The 17,258-nt window shown below is 49.0% G+C and overlaps 1 protein-coding gene across 2 annotated transcripts in view; it reads right to left on the bottom strand.

The window, feature by feature from the left end:
* LOC140915918 (protein FAM163A-like) overlaps positions 1 to 16,315 on the bottom strand; it is a 74,598-nt gene extending 58,283 nt beyond the window's left edge. For both annotated transcript variants that reach the window (XM_073356548.1, XM_073356547.1), the window contains exon 1: positions 15,500 to 16,315. The gene's annotated coding sequence lies outside the window, so the exon portion shown is untranslated. The remainder of the gene's footprint in view (positions 1 to 15,499) is intronic.
* Positions 16,316 to 17,258: the final 943 nt, after the last annotated feature.

Genomic DNA, 17,258 nt, shown 5'->3' with positions numbered 1-17,258 from the left:
GTCTGCAGAGGTGCAGCTCAGGGATAGGCAGAGGCAGCTGGTCCAACCCCCTTGCCAATGATGATTGGCCAATTTGGACTGCAGTTTGCCCCAGAGAAAGTGGGGCTAGATGATGAGTAGCAGTAGCCACTGAGGCAAGGTGGGCATAAGGGGAGGGGGTTCCTCTGGGAGGGGAGACCCAGAGTGTGGGCTACTGCTGTGGACAGGCACTCCAAGAAAAGGGGAACTGGGGTCCGGGAGGGACACGGGGGCCTGAGGCAGGAGAGACACTGTTCAGCAGGAGGTGCTCTGAGTGCTGGAATGGCTAATTCCCAAGGCAACCAGCAGCAGGCTCCACGCAGGTGAGTGCTCGACTTGCTACACTGACCAATTGTTCTCCATGTCCACAGAGGGTAGGACAAGAAGTAATGGGCTTATTCTGCAGCAAGGGAAATTGAGGTTAGATATTAGGCTAGATCCTAACTATAAAGATAGTTAAGCACTGGAACTGGTGACCTAGGGAGGTTGTGGAACCTCCATTAGAGGTTGGACAAACACCAGTCAGTGATGGTCTAGGTATACTTGGTCCTGCCTCATTGTGTGTGGGGCGGGACACTGGACTGACCCCTCGAGGTCCCTTCCAGCCCTACATTTCTAGGATTCTGCAATGTCACTGTCAATTCTGCTCTTAGCACTTGTCTTATAGGGTCAGGGTTCTCCTTCCAGGGCATGGTCGGGGTGCACTGATGGGGGAGGATAGAGAGATCCAGCACTGAGTGGAGCTGGTGAATTAATTGTGATGCACTAGCAGACCATTGCATAAACAACTGCATTTAAAACAAAGATTAATGTAAAAAGTTTTGTAATTACTGCGCTTCCAAAATGGCACCCAAGTTAGGGCTCCCATTAATCTGTAATTGAGGAGAGGGGAGATAAAACATTTAGAGGCCTGACTTTAACTCTGAAAGGCTTATAACCACAATAGGAATCCTGCGCCAGATCCCCAGCTGATGTAAACCAGCATGGCGCAATTGATTTCCAAAAAGTTACACTGACTTACACCATCTGAGGATCCATTCCCCTTTAGAGTTGAATGGCACTGGCCCACTGAACCCGAGCATTTCCACCGCCTGCAGGACAGGAACAAGGCTAAAGAACTATCCTGAAGAGCTACCCTCTCACACTGGTGCACGCACAGACACTCTGGTCACACGCATGCATATCCAGACACTCAGTCGTGCACACCCACACGTGCCCCCTGTTCTCACGCGCTCATACAAGCACTTCCAGGCACACGCACTCACTGACCCAGCTGGACTCTGGTTTCCAGGTAAACAAGGGGCACTTGACTTCAGTCATTTACTACAGATTCAAAACACCAGTGATGAATCGTGTAAAAACTTACATTTTGGGGGCACCTTCCGGGAATCCCCTCTAGCCCTCTCAGCAGCCTTGTCCTCCCATACACCTGATCATCCCCCAACCTGGCTAGTCAGGGCCTTTTTACCACTGAGCAGTGCGCAGCATTGCCTGAGCGCTGTCGCATTCCCACCCTCTGAGAGCAACAGAGCTCAGAGTTCGCACATGACAGTGGGCTAGGCTGCCGATAGGCCACACTGCAGTTTTTAAACATGAGGAAAGCACTAACTGGGCTTTCCGCAGGGAATCTGCTCCCAAATCAGAAGGCTGGGAGAAAGAATAGGGTTTGTTTCCTGCCAGGACATCATTTCTTGGTTTGCAGCGGGATGGGGCAAGCTACTCTTCATCAGAAGTGCTTTCCCCTTATGTATCTCTGTCCCACACATATCATGCTCAAATAGTTTTTTCAGAACCCATCAATGCTACTCCTATCTCCACCAGTGGGGTCGCTGCTGAGTGAACTCACCTGCCTCCAGGTACTACCAGTGCGGGGAGAGAGAGGGGCTAGACAAGGGAAATGGATTCAGTTCTTTTTCCGTCAGACTGCATGCAAGGAGTTGTGGCAGTCTTTGTAGCTACAGTTCCCAGTGCTCATTATGGAGAAGAACCAAAACCAGAAATGGGAGAAATACCCAGACTGTTACCCGACCTTTTCATGCCTTCACTGCAGGGGCTTCCCTCAAATGCTACTGAAATTAGGAAAGTATAATATTTAGTTTCTGCTGTATAACAGCTCTTCCCTTATCCTTAGCAGTGTGAGAGGTGCAAGTTCTTGCTAAAATTTCTCCCAGGGGCCTTGTCTAGACTAGGATTTAGAAGGTGTTTGCTAACACGTGTCAAATGCCTAGCGTAGACAAGGCAGTGTCAACTAAGCCAAGTTAACAGATGATAAAGACACACTGCCTTGTCTACACTAGGCACGTAACATGTATTAGCAAACACCTTTCAAATCCTAGTCTGGACAAGGTCAGAGTGAATAGTAAAGACACTAGATCAAATAGTTTAGGCAGGGCACGTATCTGGCCTGAACTCTCCATGGGCTCATTACAGGCTGCGATCCTACAAGCTGCTCTGTTTGGGCTCACTCCCACATATTGGGGTGCCTGGGGCTCACTGCAGGAGAAGGGACAGCTTGACTGAACAGGAACTCATTAAGGGAACTTAGGTGCTCCTTGCTGGGTTTCTTCAGTGAAGTGGTGCTGTTGCTTCTGCTTTAGATCCTCCTGTTGGAACATCCAGTCTGGGGGAGCAGAGCAACCTTCCTGCAGAAGACCTATTCCATTCCATGCACCGCGGGGGCCGGCATACAGAATGGGGATGAAAGTCAAGGGATTTAAATTTGTTTCTATTTTCTCACCTTTTCTGTGAGTTCATGCCCCTAGGATCAGGTTTTCAACAGCATTCAGGGCCAGACTTTCACATGCTCAACACCCACAATCATCACCAGGTTTTCTAGAGAATAAAACTCCAGTTGAAGCCTCTAGATAAGGGCTAGCTTTTAAGAGTGCTCCGCACCCAACATGCCCCCACTCTGCTGAGCTCTTTCTGGCACCGGTGCCCTGGGGGTAGAGCCATCACCAGCAGCAGATGTCTCCCAGGCAGGAATGTGCAGACTGCTTCGGAGGAAACAAGCATCCACCAGAGCTTTGTCCAGAACTGGCTCCACTCCAGCTTCTTCCAAAGGCTTGAAAAATGCCTTTTGGTGCCACCTCTGCGCTTGCTGGAGTGGCCACGCCAAAACGCCACAAGAAAGGCTGCTCTTGGGTCACTCACAGCTGCGTGCTGGGTGAAGTCTTCTCAGGCTCTGCTAGATGGGACACCTGCTGGGGCGCATAAAGCAAAAAGGCCCAGTTCTGATCTCACAGTTGCTTAACTCCCCTGACCTCAGTGAGGAGACACCTGTCCTGCACCAACGGACGTGAGAGCAAACTCAAGACAATGGTGTGCAGGGAGGGAGCCAGATACTGAAGCGAGTCAGAGGGCTCAGTTCTGCTCTCTGTAGTAACTCCAATAAGCCTATGGACCTACCTGAGGGTATGTGTTTGGTGCATGTGAAAGCTGAATCAGTCTCAAAATGTTTGTCTGATGTCACAACTAGCCCTAATTTTGCCAAGTGGCCAGTTCCTGTACACCCAGTGAGTCAGGGGCCCAGTTTAATTTCTAAATTCTTTGAGTATTTTGAACATATCCAGTGGAGATTTGCTCTTCTCCCAGATCTAATCTTTTTCTGCTACTTAAAACTGTGTATTATGATGTTCTTAGGCAGGCATAATCCTATGAAGGAGCTTAACAGCACCAAACCTGCAGAGATCCAGGGTGCAAACAGAGAAGTTCTTATCAGTTTCGTCCTGGTGCAGAGATATAATTTGAGGTAATTTGCAGCAGCTCCCTTGCCTCACCTGATCTAGAAATGGAATCAGGATCCTGATTTGCATCCTACTCCAATAGCCTGGGAGGATGCACGCAAGATTTCAGTTGGGGACAAAAAGAAAGTCCTGACTGTATACGCCTCTCCATGCTACTAGCAATAGCCAGCTTCCTAAAAGGATCTATATATTCTGTGCATGGAGAGAATTTCATTTCTTCCACCGCTGAGGAGGAACACAGCAGTTCTTTAGCAACACGGCACAACAGTTTAATACAGGAAGAAAGGAAGAATACCATGAGGAGGTGCATGTATCCCACCACTGGCCAGGGGAAAAAGGGGGCTAACAAACTTCATCAACACTACCTGCCACACCCTGAGGAGATTTTAACAAGCTATGATCTTAGAGGGAAGGGCTGACAAACGAGCCTCATTAGGGAACTAGACCTTCAAAAGGAAAGATTTGGAGCAGGGGAGTGGCCTGACCTGAAGAAGAGCCAATGCTTAATTTGTACTGAAAGAGGTGCCGGGGCTCAAGCAGTTTTGGGTTTTTTACATTTATAACTGATGCAGCAAAAGTGCCAGGACTCTGAACTGCCAAGCCTAGAGGTGCCGGGACTCAGTCCTGAGAGAAGAGCTTACCCTGCCTATAGGGCTCAATGCCGAACCATACTACAGGTGGGTAAGTGTCTGTCTAGACAGACTGTTGTGGACTCCAAAGGCCAGGGCTGTCATGTTTAAGGAAGAACCGGGGCACTGGTGCATTAGCCTCCCAAGGGTGGGGGAGTAAAAAAAAAAAAAAAACCAAAAAAACCCCCACAACAATGCCAGTTCAGACAGCACTATGGAAGTTGGTGGATTCAGCAGTGATCAGTCGATACGACATCCAATGGGAAACGCAGGGGCCATTTGGGGAAGGCAAGATGTAATTGTTCAGCTGGAGTGTAGCCAGGAGAACATGCTGCATTAGGTGCTCCAGCAAGTCCTGTACAGTGGTATTAGGCAGTGTTTCCCAGTGGTTAACACCTTTGGAGACTAGGTTAAAAGCCAAACAGATGGCAGCTGGTCCAGGGCTTGAGGACAGTTATATTGCTGCTTGAGCCACAGCTCCCACTGGGAAGTTAGGCCTAGATCCTCAAAGGTACTTGAGAGCCCAACTCCCATTGATCCCCTTTGAGGATCTGGGTCTTAACAAGCATTTCTCTCTGGCTTTCTCTGAAACAACGCTCAGGAATGCTGCCCAGTGCAGTTCCTGACAAGGGACGTAAACCAGCCAACCAACCGCAGCTCTCTCTCATCCATGTCCGGATGCACAGGTGCTGGCTCTTCCGACCCATTCTGCAGTCATTACCTCCATCAAAGCTCTTCAGCTTTGTATAACAGCACACCGCCTTCCACCCAGAATGCTTTTCCTTGTTGCACATTGGCCCTGGGCCTCCCTATCAGACTCATGACCCCTGCAAAATCCCTTGGGGAAATAGTAAACCTTGTTCCTCACAAAAGTTATGCCCAGAGGGAAGCTTTCACTGATGAGCGAAGCCTGTTGTACACGTGCAGGTTTTGGACACATCTGCTGCATCAGACTCGGAGATCCCGAGGTCAGTTGCAGATTGCTCCCAATTCAAAACTGTCACCAAGAATCTGAAAACTTTCCCCGAAATCTTTCCGACTTTTCAAGAAACACTTGCCATTGCAGAGTAAAGAGCCAAGGCAAAATCAGGGAGAGAGAAAAGTAAAAAACACTCTACCACTGAGCTGGAAAATACTGCATGTCCTGTTGAGATGATGTGGTTATAGACATGATGTTTTGTTGGATGTGGTTATAGATAATGAACAAGATCCAGACTGACAGAGTGGATATGTTTGCCCTAGATCAGCAATTTAGTCATATAAACACCTTAAAAATAGGCTGAAAAGCTGAATGCAAAGCTATAAACTGTTTCCCAATACTGCTGTTCATCACATATGTACAGTCCACTTGTGTCCTTTGGATCCAAAGAGGAAAGATGCCCTGGTAGATAAGGACTCTGACCTGCATTCTGATCCTTGCTCTGACTCAGACTTCCTAGGTGAGTTACTTAGACCTGCATTCTCAATAACATCCCCTGATTTTGCATGACCAATTTGAGTTGTCTAAAGCCGGATTCTGAGAGGTGCTGTGTAGGCACAGATCCAACTGACTTCCCTAGGGATCTCCAGTTGGGGGTCCAAAATTAAGGGATCCTCTGAAAAACAGAAGCCTACTTCTCTCTGTGCCACAGTTTTCTCCTCTCCAAAATGGGGACAACCCTCCCTCCCACAGAGGTGTGCTATGAAGAGATACTTATCCCTGTTTGGGAGGGGCACAGATAGTGCTCATTACGACAGTATGGTAAAGCCTAGCAATCAATTAGAAGGTGAACCAAAAGGAAGTTGACTCTGTTCCTACGTGAGTCAAGGAAGGAGAGTTTGATGTTTGGCACATGTGGGGCTGTGAAGGGGATAACTGGTTAGAAGCCACTGGCACTATAGGTCCCAGAGTCCTGTCATAATTGATTTGGGCTGACTGCCAGCATGGCTGGAGTCTCCAGATTCAGAACAGTGGAATGTGGAAAAGGCTTTTATGGGCAATGACTACCTTGTGGCACAAGTCGGTTGATCTAGTTCCTAACTGACAGGTGTCCACGTCCCAAAACCATTATCACAATTGCCCCCCTGGATGGCAGTCTCAGCAGAGGGTCCAGGAACTGAATGAACAATGCAGATTGAACTCCTCACTCGGCCTATGGAGTGACCTCGCCAGGTCAGGCATGAGGCCCTTTGGTAGGGAACTTGCACTGTTGCTGAAACCTGTTCTGTGAACAAACAGGCTTCAGTCTCCAGGGCTTTCACCAACACTAAATCCGAATGAACAGGAGGACTGTGTTTATGGACTTATCCACCGCTGGTATAAAGGAGTGTAGCTGCATTTAAGTTAATGGAGGGCTTAACCCCTAGGACAAAATGCAGCTGTTTCTCTATTTTAACCAGCCTTCCCCACAGGTACTAGTATTCTTTGTTTCCATTTATAAAGACTCCCTTGGCTAATTATCAGCGATGCTGTCAAGGTTCCTTCCCCACTCTGAACTCTAGGGTACACATGTGGGGACCTGCATGAAAACCTCCTAAACTTACTTTTAGCGGCTTAGGTTAAAACTTCCCCAAGGTACAAACTATTTTACCTTTTTCCCTTGGACTTTTGATGCCACCACCAAACATCTAACCGGGTTTATTAGTGGGAAAGAGTTGTCTGGAAAAGTCTTTCCCCCCAAAATCCTCACCAAAACCTTGCACCCCCCCTTCCTGGGGAAGGTTTGATAAAAATCCTCATCAATTTGTATAGGTGACCACAGACTCAAACCCTTGGATCTTAAGAACCAAAACATAGAGAATCCCTTTGAGCAAAACGTTAAGTTACAAAAAGACACAAAGACAGGAATATCCATTCCATTCAGCACAGCTTCTTTTCTCAGCCATTTAAAGAAATCATAATCTAATGCATATCTAGCTAGATTACTTACTTAGTTCTAAGACTCCATTCCTGTTCTGTCCCCGGCAAAAGCATCACACAGACAGACCGAGACCCTTTGTTTCTCCCCCCTACAGCTTCGAAAGTATCTTGTCTCCTCATTGGTCATTTTGGTCAGGTGCCAGCGAGGTTATCCTAGCTTCTTAACCCTTTACAGGTGAAAGGGCTTTTCCTCTGGCCAGGAGGGATTTTAAAAGTGTTTACCCTTCCCTTTATATTTATGACAGATGCATTAAAGGACTTTCCCCATTACTATTCCAATGCACACTTGATAGTCACCTTTCTTCAGATGAGAGCCTTTGGGGCTGGGAACTTTCAAAGCTGCCTGGCAGATTTGGACACCCAATTCCTATTCATTTAATGATGTCCAGAAACCTTCGACAGCTTTAAAAATCCTCTGTCCAAAGCTTCTGGGCCAAATCTATGCCTGGTGTATGCAGCTGCAGCTCCACGGACTTCAATGGAGCTCTGCTTCCTTCTAGCAGGGCTCCATTTGGCCCCTTTGCAATGGGTTGGTCTCAGCTAGTGAGAGAGGTTGCCTTCGGCCCCCCACCCACCAAATGGAGAATTGGTTACAAAAATAAAAGCCCCTCTGCTACTTTTTCACCACCCCTACTTGTCACTCTGTCAAATGATCCATTAAAGTCTCTCTTTCATTTCAAAGGGACGGAGAATGTGGCTGTCAGAGAGCCACAGCTCCATATCCATCTCGATAAGTAACTGCCCAGGCCAGAAGAAGAGCTCTGTGCGGCTCCAAAGCTTGTACCTTGCCCTTTTCTTGCAGCGAAAGGATTTAGAGAGGCTGGGGGAGGGGCAACGCTGGCCATCAGCTACAGGAAAGCAAAGACTCTCTTCCTGCGAGGATACAAGACGTACAGCTGGGACTGTCAACATTATCTTGGAGCATAAACAGAGGTTTAGTTTAATGGCTCATTAAATGTAATTACATTCACAAAGTCATACTCCGATAGCATCCCACGTGCTCACACACTACAGGGATGGGCGCATGCAAGAAAACAAAGCCCAGGGCCCGCTCCTGTCCTCAGGCGCACATGTCCAATCCCTGCTGAAGTTATGGAGAGTTGCACATCTCTAGATCCTCAGCTAGCTTCCAAGGACCTGCAGTGATTTACACCAGGATCCAGCCCCAGTGGAGTTGCCTTAATTTTTAGGTAGCAAAACAAAAGCAGCCTAGTTCTCTCTTTCATAAAACCCTCATTAATATGCAGGTGTGTCCTTCAGATGGGCACAGCACTCAGCTGCCACTCTGACAGGGTGACTAACATTGACAGGCATTGCCTGTCTGTCTGTCACTAGGAGAGTGGGAGCTTTGGTGCCCATCTAGTGGCTGAGCCACAGAAGAATCCCTTACCTCTTCCAGCCAATAGACTTAGTTCATTCTCAACTTATTTCTATCTAGCTGTGGTACTCCTCTAGCCCCCTTAAACCTTGGGGTATCTGAGCACTTCACAATCTTTAGTTTTCAGAGTAACAGCCGTGTTAGTCTGTATTCGCAAAAAGAAAAGGAGTACTTGTGGCACCTTAGAGACTAACCAATTTATTTGAGCATGAGCTTTCGTGAGCTACAGCTCACTTCATCGGATGCATACCGTGGAAACTGCAGCAGACTTTATATATACACAGAGAATATGAAACAATACCTCCTCCCACCCCACTGTCCTGCTGGTAATAGCTTATCTAAAGTGATCATCAGGTTGGGCCATTTCCAGCACAAATCCAGGTTTTCTCACCCCCACCCCCTCACACAAATTCACTCTCCTGCTGGTGATAGCCCATCCAAAGTGACAACTCTTTACTGTAATAGCTTATCTAAAGTGATCATTGTAATAGCTTATCTTTTGTCCTCACGACACCCGCGGGAGGCAGGGCAGTGCTATGATCCTCATTGTACAGATCAGGGAAACTGAGGTACAGAAAGGCTACGGTTACACAGGAAGCCTGTGGCAGAGCAGGGGATTGAACAGAGGTCTCCACAGTCCCAGGCTAGTGCCTTAATGGCTGGAACACCCTTCTTGCTAGAGTTCCAGCAATGGAGGCTTTTAGCTCTGAAGATCCCACATTCAAACCTCAATGGTGGCTTAAGTAGGATCAGTTTTACTTCCATGTAATCAAAATTAGACAGACAAAGAAATGCATTCTGGGGTGGGGAAATAGCATACTAGCTGCACAAAGTGACCGAGAACCTAGGTAAGGGCTGCCTCCAACAATACCTGCCCTCTGCTGCTGTCCTTCACCATTGGATATAGATCTGGATAAGGCACTAAGCCAACACTGGTGGCCCTGGGAAATAACCATCTTAGACATGGGCCAGGGTCAAATGTATTGGATCTCTTTGCAGCGTTTGACACATTCGTCATGGAGTGCTGCTGACTAGCCTCAGAGACCTGGCAGAAGCAGATGGAGTTGTTTTACTTGGTCCTTCTTACAAGATGGAAATGAAATACCATTTAAAACCTGCTGAGCAAATATTGGAACCATAACTTCTCTTTTGGCAATCAAACAAAAGGATCATCCAAGCCTGCCTAGGCATGGCACCATTCAAATCTCCCCCAGTCCTCCCCATTGGCCAGGACCAATCCCAAACCAGTCCCAGCTCTACCCCAGGGTCAGGACTAGCCAAACCTAACCTGGCTCTGCCTACTATATTGGCACTGTAGAATAGATTCATTGGGTCATAGAACTGTAGAGCTGGAATGGACCTGAAGAGGTCATCAAGTCCAGATGGCAGGACCAAGTAACCCTAGACCAAGAGTGGGCAAACTATGGCCCAGGGGCTGCATCCAGCCCTCCAGATGTTTTAATCTGGCCCTCGAGCTCCCGCTGAAGAGCGGGGTCCGGGACTTGCCCCGCTCCAGCCAGGGAATGGGGTTGGGGGCTTGCCTCATTCCACACAGCTCCCAGAAGCAGCAGCATGTCCCACATCCAGCTCCTACACATGGGGCAGCCAGGGGGCTCCGCACACTGCCCTTGCCCTGAACCACGGCCAATGGGAGCTTCAGGGGTGGAACCTGTGGATGGGGCAGCTCGCAAAACTACCTGGCTGCACCTCCGCGTAGGAGCCGGAGTGGGGACATGCTGCTGCTTCTGGGAGTTGCTTGAGGTAAGCTCACACTAGAGCCTTCACCCCTGATCCCCTCCCATGCCCCAACCCCGTGCCCGACTCCTGATCCTCCTCCCGCCCTCCGAACCCCTCGGTCCCAGCCCAGAGCACCCTCCTGCTCCCCTAACCCCTCATCCTCAGGCCCCCCTCCCAGAACCCTCACCCCAACCCCAGCCTGGAGACCCCGCCCGCACCCTGAACTCCTCATTTATGGCCGCACCCTAGAGCCCACACCCCCAGCCGGAGCCTTCACCCCCTCCCACACCCCAACCCCCAATTTCGTGAGCATTCCTGACCTGCCATACAATTTCCATACCCAGATATGGCCCTCAGGCCAAAAAGTTTGCCCACTCCTACCCTAGACCATCCCTGACAAGTGTTTGTCCAGCCTGTTCTTCAAAACCTCCAAACCTCCCTTGGAAGCCTATTCCAGTGCTTAACTATCCTTATAGTTAGAAACATTTTCCTAATATCTAACCTACATCTCCCTTGCTGCAGATTAAGCCCATTAATTCTTGACCTACCTTAAGTGAACATGGAAAACAATTGCTCTCAATCCTCTTCATAACAGCCCTACCACAATTGAAGACTTATCAGGTCCCACCTCAGTCTTCTTTTCTCAAGACAGTTTCTCTGAATTTTTTTATCCTTCCCTCACAGGTCAGATTTTCTAAAGTTTTTGTCATTTTTGTTGCCCTCCTCTGAACTCTTTCTAATTTGTCCAAATTTTTCCTAAAATGTGGCACTCACAACTGGACACACTACACCAGCTGAGGCCTCACCAGTGCCAAGTAGAGTGGGACAGTAGCCTCCTGGGTCTTACATATGATACTCCTGTTAACCCACCCCAGAATGATATTAGCCTTTTTTGCAACTGCACCACATTGTTGACTCATTCAATTTGTGATTCACTCTAACCCCCAAATCCTTTTCAGCGGTACCACCATTGAGCCAGTTATTCCCTGTTTTGTAGCTGTGCATTTGATTTTTGGTCCCTCAAGTGGACTACTTTGCACTTCTCTTTATTGAATTTCATCTTGTTGATTTCAGACTAACTTTCCAATTTGTTGAGATAATTTTGTATTCTAATCCTGTCTTCCAAAGTGCTAGCAACCCCTCCCAACTTGGCATCATCTACACATTTGAAAAACATACTCTCTACTCCATTATCCAAGTTATTAATTAAAATATTGAATGGTACCAGACCCAGGACTGGCCCTGCGGGACCCCACTAGATATATCCTCCCAGGTGGACAGTGAACCATTGATAACAACTCTTTCGGTATGGTCTTTCAAGCAGTTGTGCACCCACCTTCTAGTAGGTTTCAGAGTAACAGCCGTGTTAGTCTGTATTCGCAAAAAGAAAAGGAGTACTTGTGGCACCTTAGAGACTAACCAATTTATTTGAGCATATTTATTTGCTCAAATAAATTGGGTAGTCTCTAAGGTGCCACAAGTACTCCTTTTCTTTTCACCTTCTAGTAATTTCCCCTAAACCACATTTCCCTAGTTTGTTTATGAAAATATCATATGGGACTGTGTCAAAAGCCTTATTCATATGTCTGAGTTCAGTTCCTGTAGCTCTTAAAATATCATCACACTATTCCCTACAAAAAGACAAAAGCATTTGTTTTGCTTTGTATCCCTGTCTTCTGCCCTAGTCACATCACCTTACAGCCACCTTTCAGGCCAAGGACTCCTCCCCTATTTACTCACCAGATAGGTCGCTGTTAATTTATGCAGACCACTCCCTTTGCATCCCATCCCTGCTGCCCCTTGGAACTCTCGCATGACTTTAACACAGGTATAATGCCCTCAATTCCAATGGAGCTACTGCTACGGTCAACTGGTATAAATGAGAGAGGAATCGGGTCCTCAGATATGAGGCCTGGTTTCCCAGCTCACCGCCTTTACTCATTCTGCAGTGGATCCTCCTACATTTTAAAGTGTGATAACATATCCCAGAGTGGCCAGATATTATGTCATCATGTCGTAGGTCTGACCTTTGACCCTGTGAACAGAACTGCACCCTGCTGTGGGCTAATGCTTGCACAGCGTTCCCCCCCACAACTGTCTCTGTTGCAATGAAACCCCTCTCGGGACCAATTCTCCTTTTACTGCAATCGGTGTTGCACTGTTGGAACTCCATGGGGCTTGATTCTGAGCTCATTTATTCTGGGGTACATGAGGTATAACTCCAGATAAGACAATGGATTTGGGCTTTAATCCTTACTTATGCTCACCAATGTGAGTAAAGGGGATCTGTCTCTGTGCACGCCATGGACAGGGTACTAATCCCATTTAATGAGTGAATGAGAGGTGGGTCTCTGATGCAGAACTCTGCATGGAAGACACCCAAGAGATATATATTTATGCTGGGAGAATGAGGTTTGCAGTGAAACTACCCAGAGACACACCACCCATATCCCTGATAGATTTTGACTTTGCAGAATGAAAAATGTGGCATGAACTCTCTTAACATTTCCAGCAGATGAAGCATGAAACACACTTTCAAGAAAAAGACAGTAATGGAGCCGCGCTAAATATTTCATCTCAGTAGCAAAACAGCCATGTGAAAGGTCAGCACTTCAATCTGTGAGCAGCTCAGCCAGGGTCTCAGTTTCTGCTCTCGTAGCAGATGTGCAGGAAAGGAAATCAGATGGGGGAGGTGGGGGGGGGAGGACAGACAAGATTGTGTGCCTATTGTTGTCTGTCTAAGCTTATCTACCTTCATTTAGTGGGGGTGACTGGCAGCCCTGGTGACTAGCGTCCTGGATTTATCCACAGGACACATACAACAATGGGCCAGGGTGGTTCTATTTCTGTTTATGTCTATTGTTAAATTAACTGATCTTGCTCAGGCCACACGTAATATTTTTTGATATTTGATATTTACTTATATCTAGGGTGTTTCGTGACTGGAATTGAGCAGCCAGGTGCCTGAAAGAAATTCCAAAGGGAGGAAAGACCTAGGTCTCGCTGGGATCGTCAGGCATTCATTCAGAGAAATCCTCTGGCCTGTGTTACACACAATTGTCCCTCCTGGCCTTAGAATCTATTAACCTGATCTTTGTCTATGGTAACTTCTGTCATAACTCATTCAATAGCCTTATACACTTGGATTCCCCTTCTTCCGTTGTCAAATCCACCTCTGTTCAGAGCAGCGCAAACACGAATCTGATCTTTCAAAGAAACTATGAGTTTTCCAGGTCTCAGCCTCTACTAGACTGTTGTTCATACCCCCAAACCATTAGGAGACAAAATGATGAGGAAAAGTTTGTTTTTCATCAGGGCAAGGGCCTTGTTGGACCACTTTGGAGTGGACCTTTTACTTGGAGCAGAGTGGGGAGTGGTGTGGCTGCTAAAGCCAATGAGGACACCACATTGAAGAACCCACGGCATGGGATATCAGTAACCCACACTGCAGTTTAACAAGGGCTCCTGAGTCATCTGCACACAGCCCTTCATCAGCACTATGTCCATCACTACAGCCTGATCCTGCTCTCGCTGCACTAGGAGTAACCCCAATGAAGACTCACCACTGTAAAAATCCCTGGCATGAGGAGATTCAAGCCTGTTGTCTCATTAATTAATTTCCACTAGTGGCAAATGCTAATCTCCCATTACCACAATCTCCGGTTTATAAACAAGTGAAAACCCTTCCTACCCATTTAATGAGCCTATTATACTTCCTAGATCACTAGCAAAGCTGCCCAGCTTAGTACAACGCCTGACCCTTCTGAGGCTCTATTAATGCTAATTAACTAAAAACCAGGCTCAGGAACAGCCCAAATATTGACAAGTCACAAACAGCATCACATTTAAAAACTAAGCTTCTTAGGGCATTCAGGGAACTGGCGGAGGACAGTAAGAGAACTCTGTGTGTACTGATGGACTATTCCACAGCATATTTGAACGTCTCTACAATATACAGACAGAATCAACAACAGAGAGGAACTCCAGCTGCATGGCTAAATGTTACTATAGGCCCTTTTGCAGCAGGGGACAGAAATTCAGCCTCCAGGATGAGCTTAGAGGAAACAAGCCCCACCAATGGTGAAGCAGTCACCCATAGGGTGCAGGCAGTAATGTTCAGGCTAAACCCAGCTCTCCTTCCTAATTATGGACTGCAGCGAGAGACAACACAGAGATCCTTGGGAACAAAGGGATCTGATTTCCTTCATTTCAGCAAATCAGGCAGATGAGGCGGTCATTCGACTGTATGTATAGGAGAGCAAGGTTGGGGCTCTGCTGAGTTACCATGTCCCTGCTGTCCAGCACACCTGCATAGTGGGCCTGGTGGAAGCCCCATCACCTGGGACTTTTCAAACTTAGCCTAGGAAAAGCACAAGAAGTGCTGTAGGGGACAATCCTAGCCTGGCACAGAGATGGGTTTGCTAAATCCTTCCCCTCTCTGCCTGCTTCCTCAAGAAGAGGGTGTTACTGCTTTAAAAACACAAACACACAAGTTAGCCAAGAAATCGGAAAGTCCAACACGGCAGTTTGGGCTCTTGCAAGGCGCGGCAGGCTGCCGCCAGCCCTCCCACCCTTCAGTGGGGCTCCCCAAAGCAGAGCTCTGGAGCGGACGGGAGGAAATCAGCTCGGAAACAAATAGCCCAGTGTCAAGAGCTCACCCCGCTGCTCTAGCTGGCTGCTCTCAGATCATTCTCCGCAGCCATGCGAGTGCTTCACCATTCACCAATGGCCAGATCTGACTTTTCTTCCTTTTCTATGCACCCTCCTAGGTTTTTTTCCCCCCTTTTATAGGAGGCGGGGCGAGGGGATAGCAAGAGATTTCAGTTAAATTTCCTAGCTAAGGCGCCTGGCAGGGCTGTCAGCGAAGAGGAGCCATCCCCAGCATAACAGCCAAGCACTTTCCCCTAGGCGGGGTGGGAGGGGAGGGTCTCCATGCAAGAGGGAAAGACCTCGCCGAGAAGTTTGCAGAGGGAAATGTCTCGCTGCCTTCTGGACACAGCTCCCCTTTTGCACCGGATTCTCCAGACCTCTCCTCTGGCCACACAGCCTCCCCGCAGACAGAGAGACGCCCGCCCCCAGCAAAGCAGCTTACCTTGCAAGCGTCTGCTCCGAGCGATCGCCTCCCGCCTGCTCTGCAGGCAGGACGGGCTGCGAGGCAGGGGCTGAGCTGCTGCTGAGGTAGGAGGTGATGGAAGCGCCTTCAGCTCTCTGAGCCTCGTGTATATTTCATGGCTGCGGTGAGCGCCCCTCGGCTGCAGGGGGCGCCCTGCTGCACCGCCTGGCCCCCGCCCCCCTACAAGGCGGTAGCGAGGTGTGGGGTGGCGACGGGACGAGACGATGGCATCAGAAATCCCGCTCCGAGCTCACTCGGGGGAAGCCACCGAGGATGCAACGCGGCGAGCAAGTGCACTGGCCAGGGGTGGCTCCCCCGCCCCCGCTGAGCCGGCCGCGCCGTGCCGCCGAGGGAGGAAGGAGGGCGGCCCGCCTGGGAGGCGGGGGCCACAGGAAAAGCAGGAGCCCAGAGCGGGGCTGGGACTTGCCCCAGCGCAGCTTCGAACTCGCGGTGCGGGGACAGGCGCCAGGCTGGAGCCAGGGGCACCCACACGCAGCAGTATCCCGCCTGGGAACGAGCAAGCCGGGCGCGGCCCGGAGGAGTCAGGGACAGCCCCGCCCCCGCTCCCGACGGGTGGATCGAAAACAGCAGCTCCCGAGAGAGTCCCGCCGAGCGTCCGGAAGCTTCAGGGCAGGCAGGGAGCCAACGGGTTAATCCCCGCCCTGGCACTCAGCCCAGCGCGCCAGCCGTGCAGGGCGCCTGCCATTGTTCCCGCGCCCAGGGCCACCAGCCGGGCCTCACCGTGTCCTGTCCATGGTGCTGGAATCCCAAGCCGCCCTTCCTCCTCCAGGTCATCTGTATTTCCTGTCCACCTCTGCTCTGAATTCCCCACCCCTGCCACCAGCACCCCCAGGGCAGCTCCGGCTCTGCGCAGTTGCCAATGAAATCTTTGACCTTTGACCCTGGCCAAACTACACCGATCATTATGGGGGCAGGGGGGTTCTGAAATCAAGCTGCTGCATCTGCTTATCCCTCCCGGTTTTGGCAGGCCTGTGAGCTGCTTTGATCCAGTGCCAAGCGTCCCACCTAATGTACTCCTGGCTGCCAACTCAAAAGCGGGATCCGTGCTTCAAAAGGGCCAGAAAGGAAAACAGATGCCAAAAGCTGGACTTGGGCTTTGCCTGAGGCCTAGACAGGATTCGCATATGGATGAGATACAGATGAGATGGGGATATGAAAGCCAGCCACACGATTTTCTCAGATAAAATTACTCTCAGGCTCTATTCTGCAAAGGGTAATAGACCAATCTTTGGCACACTTTAGTCCTGCACAAGAGGGCTTGTTACAAGACACTACTTCTATTCCTAGTAGCTCCAGCCCTCGCTTATATAACTGTTCACTCCCACCCCCAAAGAGTGTTCTGAAGGATGGGGCAGAATTTAAGCTACAAACCTTCCTTTATTCTGTAGGTAAGCTAAGATAAAGGGAATCAAATTTCATGCTTCAGGCCATAAGCCAAGTACTGTAGTGATCAGGAAGGAGCTTTTCCAGCCATGTATGTTATTGTACAATTACCTCAGTGCATTAGGAATGTTCTTTTTGCTTTCCTCTTTTGAATTTCCTATTTTGAGTGGTGCCAGAGGTAGCATTCTGGACTCAATAGTCCAGTAGTCGGAGAGCTGGCAGTCTGGTCTGATCAACAGTCACTGGATTGGGAAACCAGCGTTCTGTTCCCAACTCTGCTACTGATCTGCTGCATGACCTAGAACAAGTCATGTCACCTTTCTGTGCCTCAGTT

Source organism: Lepidochelys kempii, chromosome 8 (assembly GCF_965140265.1).
Source record: "Lepidochelys kempii isolate rLepKem1 chromosome 8, rLepKem1.hap2, whole genome shotgun sequence".
NCBI classification, from domain to species: domain Eukaryota; kingdom Metazoa; phylum Chordata; order Testudines; family Cheloniidae; genus Lepidochelys; species Lepidochelys kempii.
The sequence above is the reverse complement of the archived record's forward strand: the minus strand, read 5'-3'. Positions and strand labels throughout refer to the sequence as shown.